The sequence below is a fragment of the Labrus mixtus genome, chromosome 1 (genome assembly GCF_963584025.1).
Source record: "Labrus mixtus chromosome 1, fLabMix1.1, whole genome shotgun sequence".
In the NCBI taxonomy this organism is placed as follows: Eukaryota; Metazoa; Chordata; class Actinopteri; order Labriformes; family Labridae; genus Labrus; species Labrus mixtus.
In genome coordinates, this window is record NC_083612.1 from 24027909 (window position 1) to 24044526 (window position 16618).

Here is a 16618-nt window from a genome sequence, read left to right on the forward strand (position 1 = left end):
TTGCCTTCCAATCTACAGGATATTTCCAATCCAATGTCCTATCCTCTATTCCTTATAACAACAATATTTTCTTCACTTACTTAATAGTTTAGATCTTAGATTATAAAAGCAATACTTAAAAAGACGTAGCAGGGAATGAGTAGACAGATTATCCTTAGGGCCTCAGACTTTCCAATTTTATTCAAAGATCTAACAGGCAAATGGGTGAATACGAGCCACATCTGTCTGTTTTATATGGGGCATTCTACCGAATTAGTTCAAAGTGCAGTCCCATTACAAAAAAATAGCTTTAACAAAACAATTAAGTTTTCAGACATGAATATTTACTGAGATTATATTATGATCTATTTAAACCCAGGGCATTAAATTAGATAGTGATAAGCTAAATAAATAAAAAAATATAATTTATATGGTACGTTCTATTGAGAAGTAGCTGTCCCCAATCCTGACCCCTAAATTTCAATTTATGTAAATACCACTTAAAACATTTTTTAGATTTGTTTCAACGGTGTAATTTAAAAGATCTTTATGATTGAGTTTAAACAAAGGTTGAAAGACTAAGATTTATTGTGGGTTTCATTTTTTTATTAAAAAACTATGCTCAAAAAATCATGTCCCTTGTTTTCATGTCACTACCGAAACACAAGAGTTTTAGTGGCAGCCACACCCCTGAATCTTTGACCAGGAAGTGACATTGCATCCCTGTCCCCCATGGCTGCATGATAAGCAGCAAAATCCCATAATTATTTTAAGAAATGTGCTCCAAAGTCTGAAAATCAGTGTGTAACTTTAAAAATTGTCACTACCGAATGCACATTCTCTTCAATTATGTAAACTTTTTTGGGTTTTATGCAAATCATTATGTTTCTATGGGTGTACACCTCTTCAAAGATGTGTTTTCTAGCCATGTGCTTGCTAGCATTCTTTAATTATGCTCAAAATTAGCTAGAATTGTCACTACCGAAACATATGGTCAAGTTCGGTAGTGACATTATCATTTCGGTAGTGACAAAATGGATTGGTTAGTAGTTAAATCTCATCATTTTGAAATAAATGAGTTCCAAAGTCTTTGAATTAATGAGTTTCTATAAGTATTATCATTTCAATCATCTATTTACAATAAATAAGAAATTGATAAGTAATATTTGGACTATATGGTCATGAATTAACATTTTTCTTCAAAAATAAATTATTTTATTGACCACTAAACATACGTGCTTGTAATATTCCCAACATCAGGCATGTTATGAGTTAATATTAAGCAATAAGGTTGAGGGAAAATGATAACACACTACAAAGAAAATACTGGTCACTACCGAAACACTGGTTGTTTAAAAAAAAAATATATATATATAGAGTTATCAACTAAAATGTTATGATACTGATTGGTTAACTGTATGTTCCATCTCATAAATCATTAACTCTGAAATCAACCTGATCAGCATTATACATTTTAGAAAGAAAGATTGTACATAGATTTTGAAGAATTTTAAAAATTTAAATTTGTTAAATCTTTGTTATCATTTTTATTAATTGTGAAAACCTTCAATAAAAAATTGTAAAAATAATCTTTACATAAGGGACATAAACATAATGCTAACAGGTTAACATAATACTGTTTTTATCATAGTTTAATACTATGTTGCGGTAGTGACAAATTTGGGGAAAGGAAATACATTCCAAAATAGTCTAAAAATACAAATTTGACTGTTCTTTTATATGTGTACTTCAGATATGGAACAATATATACAGGGAATTTTTTTTGGGAATAAAACTTAAAAAATGTCAAAATATTTCCAACCTGACTTTGAACCAATTCGGTAGAATGGCCCATATATACCCACAGATTATGGTCAGACCCTCTGTGAGTTTTGTCCACTTTTGTGACCTCTTAGACAGATAGGTCAGAAATCAGGTGTGTGTCTGTCACACACTGGCTCAAAGTAAGTGACAAATAAGGGAATGATATAAAGTTTACAAGAAGGAATTTTATTAAAAACGGTAGCTAAAAAAAAATCATAAATAAGTTCGATAGATCAGTAATAAATGCAATGTATGGATAAGTGTGGTGAGTGTATAGTGCAAACAAAACACAACCAGGAGACCTGGGAGGAAGAAAGGGGAGAGATATTTGCAGTGAAAGCAGCTTAAATGAGCTAAAGCCTGATTAACTCAGGTGCAGAGTAAATCTGTTAACCTTTAATTATCCTTGTTCATTTTTAAATTATTTTTTAACATAAATGTTCATTTGAAAAGTCATTATGGAAACATTTAACTTTTGGTAAATTTAGTTTCCATTAACGTCAATGTCGTTTCTTGAATTCACTTTCACCACCTCAAGTCAGCTGACCTTACTTGCTCCTGACTGTCTGAAGAGACGAGACTGCAGACACTCTTGTTATCCCTTTTTTTACACTGACTGATCTGTATCATGTGTGATGCCGGCCATGGAGTGGTGGGGAGAAAGAAAGGTCCCATTTCTACTCAGGTTCTCATTGGTTAGAGTAATTCTAGTAACAGTGCATGGAATGTCCTATTTGGAAAAATGAGGTGTCAATCGAAAGGTCAGAGTTCATGAATTATTACAGAAAATACAAGTGAACAGTGGAGGACATTTTGAAACAATCTATGGATCTTTATGGACTTTGTGTGTTTGGATTAAATATTTTATTGGATTTAGATCGTGGGGACCCTTGTCACTGCAGCAGGACTGTTTTTGTTGGAATATTAGGACCAGAAGAGTAAGAAAAATAAATCTGAGAGACCTGTTTGTTTGCAGGGGTCTGACAGATGCATATAGATTGTTGCTGCTGTTCTGTTTTGGTTGGATCTTTAAATAGTGAACATGGTCAGAATAGCAAGAATCGTAGCTTTCTATTGATTTATAGCATTAGTAATATTTAAACACAGCAGACATGTAAATATTAGTGATCATGAGAAAACACACTTATCGGGTGGTGATACATCCAAAAAGTTTCTATTTTTTGTAGATTTTCAATACAGACAACTCATTTTGAGTTTACTAAGTCATCATGGTCTTTTAAGAACTCAAATCTATTGACATTGCAAAAAGCTGATGTTTTTTTTATAAAACTGGTTCTCTGATGTTATTTTTTGAAGAAAAAGTATAACACTAATTTGTAATTCAGATTATTATTAACAGAATTAAACGATAGTTCAACTCTTAACAAAGACGTTAACTTCATTGAGTTATGTACAGAGTTTACTGATGTCCTTCCCAACTCTGCCATGTTGACTCCTGAGCCAAGAAGCTAAACCTATACCAAACACATACAGGCCAGCAGGGAGGGCAGGTGGTTGCTTTTGTTTTTCCCTAAAATTAAAGTGGTTTTAATCATTTAACCTGTCAATTGATGACTTTATTGAAATGATAAAAACAGTGTCAAGACCAGTCACAGGAAGTTGTGGTTGAAACAGTTGTTTTCCTTTCACAGCTCCACAAGACATTTGAAAAAAGGTGAATGTGTAAAATTATACAAAGAAATGACAACAGAGGTGTCTCTGAACATTAGCACCTGTATGTTGTAAAGTATGAACACTAAAGAGTGCTTGCAATCTTTGCATATATGAAGCTGTGTATTCTTGAAATGGGAGCTGCAGTATAAGCTTAGGCTTTTAGCCAATTTCCTTGTGTGAAGAGAGATTTCTCAGGTGCAGAAGTCAACTTTAACCCCCCCTCCTCCTCCTGTGAGGGTTCAACATCCTTTCCCTGTGAACCTGCATTAGCATAAAAGCATTAAAATGTGAATAGGAATTAATTTGGACTTTCCCCTCCATAGGAATTAATGGAAGTTTGTTCTGCCCATACTCCTCAGACGGCTTGCGCTTCTCCACAGTCCATAAATATTAATATTAATACGGCATCGCATTTAAAGGTAGCGCTTGGCTGAAGCCATATACAGAATATTATTAGAGATCACGATACGTTTCTCATGAGAAGTACAGCTGAGTGAATGCATTGCCTTGCCGTTGTGATCTGTAAAATCCAATCTTCATACAGCACAAAAAGTTATTTTCAGAGAGACGGAAGATTAGCAGGGCCGAATGGCTGCTGTCTAAAGCCATTAGGCAGGTGGGGATTTCTCTTTCTACGCTGAGTTGAGAGAGAAGGACCCACATCTTCTGCTCTATCAAGGCTCTGATTCACAGTCACACCACTGTAGCGCTATTATCATGCCCGAGCCGATCAACTTGGCAGATAACTATTATCACCGTTTCACCGCATCGCTCCAGTCTACTCACCCACATAATACAGACCACAGAAGTTTTTGACGCTCTTCCAAATCACTGTATTCACCTTCTTTCTTTTCTTGTGTGGTATTTGTCGCTTTTCGTTTGTGTGGTTGTATCACACATCTTCAATAGTTGGGAGGTTACTGCAAAACCTGGGCTAGTATAATGCACTTCTAAGAGCAATTATTAAATAGTTAGCTTTTTTCTATGAAGTTTCTTTACCATAATTTAACCAGCTTGTGTTCCTGTCTTTCCCTTTATGACTGATAGTTTGTGAATAAACGCCTGATATTGCGTTGGTCAAACGCGGTCAAGTTGCTTGAAACAGAGAAGTGGTGTTTGGGGGATGTTGAAATATTCAGCAGGTCCTATTCCTCTGTCTTCCTGTTTCAGGAGTGCTGATCCCGACAGGTTGCAGTGGGCAAGGTGAGACACGTTAGTGCTGATCCCAGTGAAGGAGAGAGGAGAGTTTAGAGCTGGCTTCAAAGTCCCAGTGTGTGGGTGAATGTTGCATGCTGCCACCCCTGCAAGCTCAGTCAACAGTACCCGCCTTTAATCTTTGCTCTGTAATCTTTACTCCTCTCACATTTAGTCAATACACTCTCACTTTGTTCTTTGAGGAAGTGGGGGGCGAGGCTGAGAATGTGTAATGTAAGAGAAGAGAAAAGCACAACACAATACACAAATCAATTACCAAGGTGACAGTGGGTTTGGCTAGCTTGACATAAGGTCAATACCATTTACATGCAGAATGATAAAAGGCCCAAGCATGTAACTTTTAAATGCTAAACGTTGTGACACCGTGATAATTCTTTTAACCTGAGACAAAACTGTGAGAATATTGTATGCAGAACTAACAACGATTGCAAAATTTAAATGAACAAAACACAATTCACAATATCCTTTAGTAATGATGTGCTTGCTAATTAAAATGTTTTCATAATACAGTCACTGACAACACTGCAAATCTGGCAATACAACAATAATAAAACAACAGTAAACGGCCTTAATCCCAAACACCAGTCAGTGTTGTGGAGGCATGCATGTTGTGGTAAGCTCTGAGAGCCGGGGTTATAATTGTGCATCAGGTCATTCCTGTAGCGGGCTGGTCCGGGTCGGCCCACTCCCCTCTGAGAGCCTTCTCATCAAGCCAGCCTCTACTCTTCTGCCCTCTTCCCCACAATCCCCATAAACTCTCATAATTGCCACATTAAACTTCAGTTTATTATTTTTCTCCAGGTGCAGGTGTGCAGATGATATGAGCCCCAGGTTGCATTTACATACAAATTGAAGGTTTTTATTAATCAGGCAGGCAGCAGGAATCAAACGGCAACACTCCATCAGCCCTTTAAATACATTTGGTGACATTTTTACCCGGCATTAGCATGATAGGGCAAGCGGAGTATAATGTACCAATGATTGCTTTTCCATTGAAAGCACAAACGGTTTCATTTTTCCTGTCATCTCAAATAAGTGTTAAAGAGGGTTTGGAGGCTATTGTGCGAGTGCCGTATGCTGGGGACTTGGGACCGCTGATGGCCATATTAAATAACCATTAGTGCCTGAGCTTAGATCATTGTGGCATCCGCCTCCTCTGAATTTATCCTGTGATTTCAAATGAAGGCAAGCTGTGCCAGCTTTCATAAAGTGCTCAAGCCCTCTCCATTTTTCCTCAAACTAAATGCATTACAACGGTAATTTTGTGACTGTTAAGATAACTAGCGTTAACAAGCACTTAATTAAAATGTACAATAAATAGCCGTCTGCAGCCTTATCTCCCCTCCAGAGCGACGCTGGTAGGAGGCTCCAATGCTCAGGCCGGCTGTTCCCCAGCTCGTTTGCAGATTAATTGCTTTTCTGTCTGGCGAAGCCTGCCTCTTCTGCAGCCAGATCGTAAATAGCCAGATAGGGAGTTTATCAATCAGGGCTCTCTACCTCACTGATCTCCCCCACACAGCCCTGTTTGTCTGTCTGACCGTCTGTAAGTGCGTCTCCTACTATCAAACATAAATACATGTACTCAACCTACAAAGGCTAGAAAGCTTTGATTGTCATTTTGTCTGTATGTTTTTATTCTTGTGTACAGCATGTCTCTTTAGACGTTCCATTTTTTTTTCACTTTAGTCCATGCAAAGTCATTCAGCATGTTTCTTTTTCTGTCTGTCTTTAGAGACTTTCTCTACAGTAACGTATCAGCATCAGCAGTGTGACAAATGTACCCTTGTTGATACACGACTTGTGTTTTTGTAACCTTTACTGACACCATATTTATGTCTGCTGTCTACGAGCTTATGCCCTCTTTACGCCAGTGCATTTTGTTCCCCTTTATGTGAATAGTGGCTGTGTACAAATGTGCCTTGAGTGTATCCTAGGGGTTAATCAAACACCAGCCGCACATAAAAGTAGCCAGGGGCTTGTGTGAGACAGGACAGAAGCGAACAGGGAGTATTTACAGTAATAAAAGTTAACAGCGGTCAGACCCTTGGGATCACATTACTCCTCAGACATGTGGCTGCAGCTTTCTCCACACAGCTTTATGGACTTAAGCCCACCGTAAGCAACCTGCAACCCTCCTTGTTTTTAAAGGGAAAAGGAAAAGAAAACATGTAAAAGCAAACTTGCCTGCTGCCCTCTCCCACACTGAAGCTACCTCTCCTCTGCTGGTGTCCCACCCTTAACCTCTCGATGATAAATCTACCGACAGAAGCTGTGAGGGGGAAGATCCCCAAGCTGGAGGACCCCCATGTGTCCTCCATGACACATCCTGTTTGTGTAGTCAGGGCTACAACCAGTGATCTTTACACCCATAATTCACAGAGCGACTACACTTGAAACCCTGCTATATTTATATCTGTGAATTTTAGTACCGTGAGGGTTAATTGTGGCCGCAAGGGAGACATATTTAGGTTGAAGATGGATTAACCTGCCATATTATCCATTTAAATAAGCAGAATTTGTGTATAAAAATAAGTGCATCTTACACAGTGAGCATATGGAAATGTACATTACATTGCCACTAGATGTTCAATTAGATGTACTGTATGATAAGATGTTGTCCAATAGGAAGGATGGATTTTAGCAGTTATCTTGTATTGTTCAGTTGTTTCACTGTGCTTTTACTATGCAGCTTGAGTCTGCTGAATAAACAATGATTTTTCAGGCAGGTTTAAACATGTGCTTGTCTCATTGATTTCCCACAATGGGAGAGATAATTGTTGCGTTTCCTGAGCTCCTCTTCAATCTTGAATCATTGAAGGAAATTGCAAGTGATGATTGTGCAGTGGCTGAATCTCCGTTTTGACAGTGTAACACTCTGTCAAGGGCCTGTGGGGGGCTTTCAAGGCTCTGTGTTCATATTTTACTGTGTGAGGAAACTGTCAAATCTGCGAGAGCCAGTTATGATAACAGCTGAGTTACTCGCCACGCAAATGTTCCTGCTGTATTCCAGTGGTACTGTTAAGAGAGACCTCCTCATGGTGGTCTAATGGCCTGTTGGGCTGCCTGACAGGCACATTGGGAGAGCAGCCATTTTGACAGCAATGCTACAGGTATCGGACCCACCGAAGCGAGAGTGATTTACAATGCAAGAACATGATAAATGTGTAGTCCTTGTGGCGGGAGGGAGGGCGCTCTAAGGACAGGGTAGAGTATATGGATCTGTGAGTTTTGACCTGTGGGATGGGGCAAGGGGGACAACAAGGAAGCTGTGATCAGAGAGAGCAGGGCATCCTGTGCCCTCCACCTTGCCTGTCGTAAATCAGCTTGAACAGGCCTCTCTGCCCTCTGGCCTATGCTCCTGTCTGTCTTAACCTCTGTCTCTCACAAAAGACTCAAGTTCTGACCTGATGTCATAAGTTAATGATGTGCCTTCAAATGTTTTTTTTTTTTATCTGGACTTAGATCTGAAGTTAAAGATGTGCAATTACCTATGTCTGAATAGTGTATCATATCATATCATATCATATTGTATGGATACGACAGTATTGTATTGTAACCTATCTTATTGTATCATCACCTCTCGTATAGTGTCAAACTGTATCGTATATCGTAATGTACCACAGTCAATGTTACTCTATAAAATGCATTCAAAATAACAAATCTAATTGTAAGGAGGGAACTTTTATTTGAGAGTATTTAGCACCGATTTTAATTAAGGGCAGCTACGGTACTGTATGCTTCCTTGATAGGCCTTTTCCATCCCTGCTTAATGTGGCCCTCTGTTGTGACAGCCAGAGCAGATACAATCAATTCATATATCAACAGTGGCCTAAATGGGTCAACAGTGCAAGATAACACATCTCTCAGGGAATTGCATTGTCCACAGGAGACTTTACGGAAAACAAAAGGCTATTGTAATAGCTTTTGCCAAAGTTTTTCTTGTTATTGTTCAGACCTTGGAGAGGAAATTAAGTTATGAATGGATGTTGCAATTCAATACACACTGACAACAGCACACAGACCCATACATCAATATCTGCTAAGCCTACGAGTGAGTCACCTGTCACTTTGCAGATGCTGGCTTTGCGTGATTTGTGTGGTTTGACTCCTGTATAAATCCCCATAGTCTCCTGCGACAGTAATTCAACACAGGGTATATTTTCTATAAATAATTTGCTGCTCATTGATTGCGAATTTGGGAGAGGAAATGTGCTGGATTCTACTCAAGGGGCGGTGGATGTATCTGCTGCTCACTTTTGTGGTCAAAGTTGTGACAGCTAGAGCCCATATGTTGTGATCAATGAATCCAAATTTACTGTCCTTTGGAGGCTCACTTCTCAGGAATAAGGATATCATGTGTATGGTGGGACCAGCATTTGTGTGTATCAGTTATTCACTGGGGACTATAGCATAACACAATAATTTTCCTTAAAAAAATCTAACAGGCAAAGTAAAGCTACCATTCTAATCCATGCTACAATCTAATTTTGAAAAATCATGTGATGTGAGAAATATTGCCATCCAATTTTGACTAGGATACTCACATGCATCAATGGCTATGGGTTGCTCCAAACTTCAGTGTTTGTTCCCTTCATTGTTAAATAGAGATATTAAAGAAAGTAAAAGGTTTGATTTTGATTAAATTTTTATAATTCTGCTGGCTCATTCAAGTGAATGTGGTTTTCAGACACAAATGTACCATGAACTACAACAATAAGGTGCATGCACAAAAATTCTGTAGGTTGGTATTAGAACCAGTGACTTTGTCTCTGTATATGGCTCAGCTGCTCTATCAACGGCGCTAAACCAGCAACCCAATTTCTGGTACTTTTATAAAATTCAAAACTAAGGAAATCACTATGGCATGTTCCATAAACATCTTATTATATATTGTTTGCTGTGATCCCTGATGATAAATAGTGTCTTGCCCCTCCCATTATCGCAGGGTTTTCAGACGTAGTATAGCCAATTCAAACAGCTATAAGCATTGCCCTTTGAGTGGAAAGATAAATAGGGCTTTTAGATCACACCAACCTTTTCTCTCATTTTTCTTCTTTCCATCTTCCTTGTAATCTTCTGAAATTGTAACCAATGATACTACTAAACCAACGATGTACAACAATGGCGTTTCCTGTCTGATCAAATGCTTAACATTTTGAATGTGGAGATATCCATTGAATAATACCGTTGTGTGTTAATTGTCAATAGTTTGATTACTTTTTAGTTTTTGAAACTATTGTTTGGTTCATTCACACCGATTAACGCTGGTAAGCTGGTCCACTAAAGAGCGTAGGTCCAATAACCTTGATGACCAAAGACCAGACTCATTAACCACCACCAAAGGATGAAGCCCCCTCCTATACAGAGAGGGGGGGGGGGCTTTATGTCCGCCCTCTGTTGTTAGGTGATTTTGTGTGGCTATTTTGTTGCAGTGTCACCTATGACTGATCAAACTGTTGATTGGGCTGTTTGCTGGCAGCTCAGGGAGAAGAGGCAGGAATTGAAGAGGTTTAATTGGTCTGTCTCCTGTCAGCTGTCATTAGTTGCTCATTTAACACTATCTGATGGTGCGAGTATACTGCACCTAACGGGGGGATGAGTGTGTGTGCGTAAAAGAGAGAAATAGCTACATTAGATATATATGTGAGTGTGCCAGTGAGAGATAGTGAGGGTGGGTTGATTCTGTTATTGAATCCAGGTGTTATCTTGGCTGGCTGTGGAGATGATACTTCTGTAATCAATAGGGAGGAATCCCACCTGATCAGAGCACTCCTTTCCTCCTTTAACCTTTAAGGACCCATGTTCAACCAAAAGTTACCAACAAACTGCACTCTTATGCAGACCACTTATTTATGTTACTCATTACACTGCGTTGGTTTATATGTGATTACTTGTGCAAAAAATATCCATACTTTAAAGACAGATGCAATAAAATGCTGGAATTTTTCATCAAACCTCAAGCGTTGAATGTTGAATTTATAAACGTGGACATACATGAGGCTGAAATAAACTTCAATTTTGGAGCAATATTTTCCCCTGCATTACATAAGTACTTAAACTCTCTGAAAAGTAGTTTCAGCAGTTGGACAGCCTCTCATCTACAGCGATTTAGTCTGTTACGTTTGCAGAAGTTCAACTGAATGTCCTGAACACTTTGTGAGTACTCTAAATTTGATATTTACTCTTGTCTGCCTAGAAAAAAGTTCTGTCAGAGCCCATGTTTTTTGGTCATGTAACAAATGCACTGTATTGTTCAACCAAATGATCAGACTTAAAGTTTAATTATATAAATCAATGATCATCACCATTGGCGTCTTTGTCCTGTAGCAACACTTTATTGTTAGCACAGATTAGCATGCTTGGATGCCCATACCTCCCATCATGCCTTTCCCTTTGAGTGACAACTGTTAAGACGCCTTCAACATGATAGTGAGAATTGGTGTGGACGTGGCGGCGAGCTGTGGAATTCCCTGCTGCTGCTCGCTGATAGCTCTCCGAGGGCTTGGGTGTCACTCCAGTGACGGTCTAAGAGCCATTAATTTTAGCCTCTAGAGTGGCCGTTGTAACAAGATCCCACAACCCCCTCTCCTCACGGCGAGGCTCCTAAATATACATTTATTTTCAGAGGGTGTCCCCCCTCGTCAGGATATGATGGATGTTACTAATCAGATGGCGTGCGAGTGTCTGTCCACAGTCAGGCCCCACTACAATGGTTGAGTGGCTGGTGTAAATCTCCGCAGGGCGCTTTGTTGGGGTCTTGTCTTGGTAAGGATCTTAGAGATATGATACCCTGTGCTGTTGCTGCCTGAGTGGGTCTATCTTAAGACACCACATGGAGGTCTGGCATTCAACTGAGTCTCCATGGGTTTGTGGGCAGCCAGCAGGAGGGGTGCCTGTGGCCTACAGTTACTAAAAGACACACTTGCCATGTGCCCCCCATCTATTCCTGCCTCTGGATGGCGTAGATCGAGATAAACACTCCTCTTGCTTGGCTTGTTGCAACAATTTACCTTCCTCATGCTGACTGTGGACAGCCATCCTCACCATTTCTCCGTAATGTGTTCCTGTACAAACAAATGGGATATAGGCTACGTATCTGCATGTAGGTGTTTAGTCTTACTTTAAGGTGTTTTTTTTTGTGTGAACAGGTCAATAAGCGCAAGCTTTTCTTTGCACTGGCTGCTTCCTCCTGTGACTAGGTGCTGGATAGATGGATGGAAGGATAAGCAGGAACCACAAGCTCTGTGGGGGGAGATCCTAGCAACTCCTGGGGCATGGCAGATGGTTGAGAGGCAGGATGGGGCTTCCTGGCCTGGCTGCCTCTGACCTGCGGTGCAGGGGAAGAAGAAAATGACTGCTGAGAGACTTTCCTTCATCTTTACTCTCTAAGCACTCACAAAGACACCATACATAGTGAGGCAGAAATAGAGCCACAGGGTGAAAGGAAGACCTCTGATAGTGTTGCTGCTGAGATGACTCAAATAGATTGGTATGATAATAGCTTCAATGAGAGTGTTTCACACTTTAACTTCAAGTCTCTGATTTCATAAACATAACGCAAACAATGTGTCAGTGCTGTTCCAGGTCAGGGACCCCTTTTTCACCTGATATCTATGTGAAGAAGAAAAAAACCCTCCTCTCCTCAAGCTCTGCTCTAAGATGCTGCATTAAAGCTGTAGATGGAAGGAGAAGGAAAGAATAGAGAGGAGAGAGATGGAGGAGGGGGTAGGTGATGGTGTTTAAGTGAAGAGTGTGGCGTGTCCTGGAGGATCTAATAAGCAGGTTGAAGCCTGATAAGGATAAGCTGTCCCTCAGGCTCTGGGGAGCCTTGTTTTCAACCCCCCCCCCCCCCCCCCCCCCTCCCTTTCTCCCCTCCACTTTTTAAGATGTATTCTGAAAACAAGGAGAGCAGAGTGTCATCAAACGAGAGAAACATATAAACTCAGGAGAGATTTGACAAGCTGAATGGGAAGAGAAGAGAAAGTGAAAACAGTGAATGTAAGTGGAGATGGAACGGTGAAAAAAGACCTTTTTAAGGAGCTGAAAGTGTAAAGATGATGGAGTGTATGAAAAGAGGACATGTGAGGAGAATGGGAATATGGGAAGTGATGAGATAAGGGGCAAGGGAGAAAAGGTGACCAGGATAAAGAAAAAGAAAGACAAAGTGAAGACATAGGAAAACAGGGGAAACTAAAAAGGAAATTCAAAAGACGAGAGAAACAGTGAGTAGAGATGAGAGATGAGAAGAGGAAGAGAGCAAGTTGTGAGGATAGAGAGCTTATAAATGGGCTGAAAGGGACCTGCTGGTGTGTCAGAGCTTTAGATCCCACCCCTTCCCCTGGGGAACAAGGAGAGAAAGGAGAAGGGAGGGACATTGACCTTGCATTATTTATGCTTAGCACTATTGGCCCAGGCAGACGCGGCTTCCCATTGTGTCTTCATAATGAGGAACGGCTATGAAGCTAAAGAAGGGGAAACACAACCGGGAGGGCAGTGTGTGTCAGGAGGTGGGAGGTCATTACAGTGTAACGTGCAGACAGTTTAGTGAACAAGGATTAGTGTCATAAAGAAAATCCACTGTATGTAGTGGGCAAGTGAAGCACAAACACACGGACAGACTTGTGTTTTCTGCGTGGTGATACAGGCCTGTGTGTTGTGTGAGGTGTTTACAGTGTGAGCGAATGTGAGAGGAAGGGGATATCGGAGGGTCAACTGTTTTTTTTTTCCTGAGCTTCACCTTCCTTTTCTTGTTACACTTCACTGACCAAGGTGTGTGAAAAAGAGGAGGAGTATCTGTATCAAGTTGTCCGTGGTCAAGTGTCCTTATCAGAGTCTGAAGTTGATACTTGGCTTCCAAAGGAAACGAACAAAGTCCTGCTGTACACTCAAATCAAATTTGTACCCCTCAAAAATAAGTTTATAATATGTCTGCCTTCGACTCTATACAGTATAGAAGAATGATGTGAACAAATTAACGAAGAAGAAAAATATGGGTTTTTTATGCTTTTAATTCTGTGCTTTTAAAATGGTAACAAAACAAATGGTATGTTGATGTAAAAAATGTTAACTCCCTACAGCTTCCTTTCTTTAACATGGGCCTTTTTCTAAAAAAAAAAAAAAACACAGCAATTACTCTATGAGGACCACCAACAAAAAAAAACATTTTGTTTCCTCGTGGAATCACAGACGGTTAGCAATGTCCCAGGGAAATAAAACCATATCCGTCTGTATTTCCAGACGTTTTGTAAACCTTTTCTTCATGTTAAACTATAGCCTCCGTTCAAACACTGTGATTCAACTGCTAACATCATTAAAAATGTGTATGATACAAAGTTGCATCAGTCACAGACTTGTTAAAAAGGCAGAGAGCTCGGATTCGGGGTTTTGAATTCCCCCATCGCTGAGATCTGTAACTAATACACTCTGGCCCCATTCAAATCCAGCCTGGCACAGCCCTTAGCTCCTCCCACTTACCTTTCACCCCTGCTGCATCTATCTATAATAGTACTGTCAGTTTCAAATTTAATTACATACAACTCGACACACACAGTCCTTACCCTGTAATTACCTTGTGTGGGTCCACCCACTCATCATAGCCCCACATCCACACCTCCCTGAGAGCTGAAAGCAAACCTGGCTCCTGACAGCCGGTTATGATAGTGGATGTAGTCTATGTGTAAGTGTGTTTGTGTGTTCGAGTAGAGTGTGTCCCCTCCTTTCTGGTCCTCTCTGTGCCTGGGATGTGGAGATTTGTATGGCGTGTTAGTCACACCCTGTGTTATCAGCATCTCTGTGATGAGCATAAGCATAGCCTGAGGGGACCCGGGTAGTGTCACAGATGGTACAGTGTCAGGGTCCCTCAGTGTGGTTTCAGACGATGGTGAGCAGCTCTTATCCCCTGTCTCCCAAGTCGTCCTGTCACCTTGCACTACCAGGGTGCCATCTTTCCTCACACAGGGGCAAAGGCTGAGCCCATGTCACCTCGTAGTCGGTGACCCATGTTGCATCTCCGTTTTTAACCAGCCCTCTGAATATGGCAATCGATGCTTCCCAGAAACCCTGACCTAATCCTGTTATCCTTTTCCTTCAACAACCTGGAAGGGAAAAGAGGGGGCGGGATCAGAGAAAGTCGGCAGCCAAGAGCTGTGCCGAGCCTGTCCCCATCGCTGAGAAGGCGGGCTTAGCTGAAACACAATAGGTGTGTAATTTCAGGTTTTTGTTAAGCCAAAATCCAATCACATACATGACTGCAAGATCACAGAGGAACACAACAGGAGAAGGGGCCTCGGAGGTGGAGGTGTCTCTACCTCACACAAACAATATCTGCACAGCTGAGGCGCCATTGATGACAGCATGCTAGCTGAACCACACTCAGCTGAGAGATTAGCCTGCGTTCTCTGTCCTAAAACTGACACTTGACTCCTCCCTAACCTGGCAGATTTTCAATCAGATTGTAATGCAGGGATAACTTTGGGGCTAAACACATATTCCTGCAATATACAAGTTCATATATTACATAAAAATACTGCAGTAATATCTGGAAATAATGTATTCAAGGAGGCCGAGTGGCACAATCTCACAATAAAGAGTTCTCTTATTTTTCCATGAAATATTGTCTTTCTGTCTCACTGAGCACAACTCTTATGCTAAATTAAAGGCAATGGTTTTAATCTCACCATATTCATCTCCTAAATGCTTGCGTTAGAACTTTAAATTAGTTGCATAAAGTCTCTTGTCTTCTCCTGAGACTAAAGCCCATTTGAAGATTTGTGGTAGTCTGTGGTTTTGTTTTTGCCTCTTGTTTTTGCAGATGATAAATGAAATTAATACATGCATTTAATATTTGAAATGCTTAAATGAATAATTTATGACTCAACAGCAGCTTAAAAGTAAAGCAAAAAAAAGGATTGGAGGGGGGGGGGGGGGGGGGGGGGGAGTAAGTAATCAAGAGTACACAAATTCAGGACAAGCCAAAATGAATTTTTAACTGCTTGGGCCCATTGGTCTCTCTGTTCTGGTTTGTGTGTTGGGAGCTGTGGAATTAATGGTGTGCATCTTGACCTCATTACAGCAAACGCAGACTGAGAGTTTTCCTTTGAAGCTGATTTATAGCAAAAACATAAAGCCTAATTCATCTATTCAGGACGTCTAATGAATGCAATACCTTAATACCCAGTAATGCTAATCCATGCTTGCTCACAACAGACAGACACGATCATTTCCATCATCATAATTATTATTCATGTAAGGCAATTATTGTTGCTGGTACCTCAATTCTGACAACTTCATTGGCATGGCGTTGGGAAGATGCAAAAAGTTGCGAGGAAAATAAATATTACTAATACAGTTGTTGCCCTGCATGATGGCAGGGAGTATTTTTTTAATGTTGTTGTTGACCCTCTGCAGGATTGACGGAGAAATGTTGATACGTTTCCGAATAGTTTTAAATGTGTTAATTATTAAAATGGACAAGTTTTATTCAGCTTTATAATACTGAAAGAATATTGAGTGTGTATTTAATAAACTATGCCATGTCTTTAAAAATACATTTTCTTAATATAAGTGTCTTTATGTTCTGATTGATAAAAGTTTCTGTTAAATATTTTCAGAATGGTGTTTTTAAAATAGTAATGCTCTTCACTCAACATGTCTTTTTTTAGCCTAATATTATGGCAAAAAAAAAATGTATAAAAAAAGAGAGAAAGCTATCAAGTGTATTTATCCATAGGGGTAAATAATGTGAACTGGCTGGCTAAATCCCTTGAAATATCCCACCAGTCCTGGCACTGGTTGAAGGCTCCCAGTCAAAATAAGAAGTGAACTAAAGGAAAGATAAACATCCCAACCAACCTGTTTTCACTTAGGATACATATTTGTGGCCATTTACTCTGATTTTTGCCACATTGAATATTCTCTGAACTCGAAA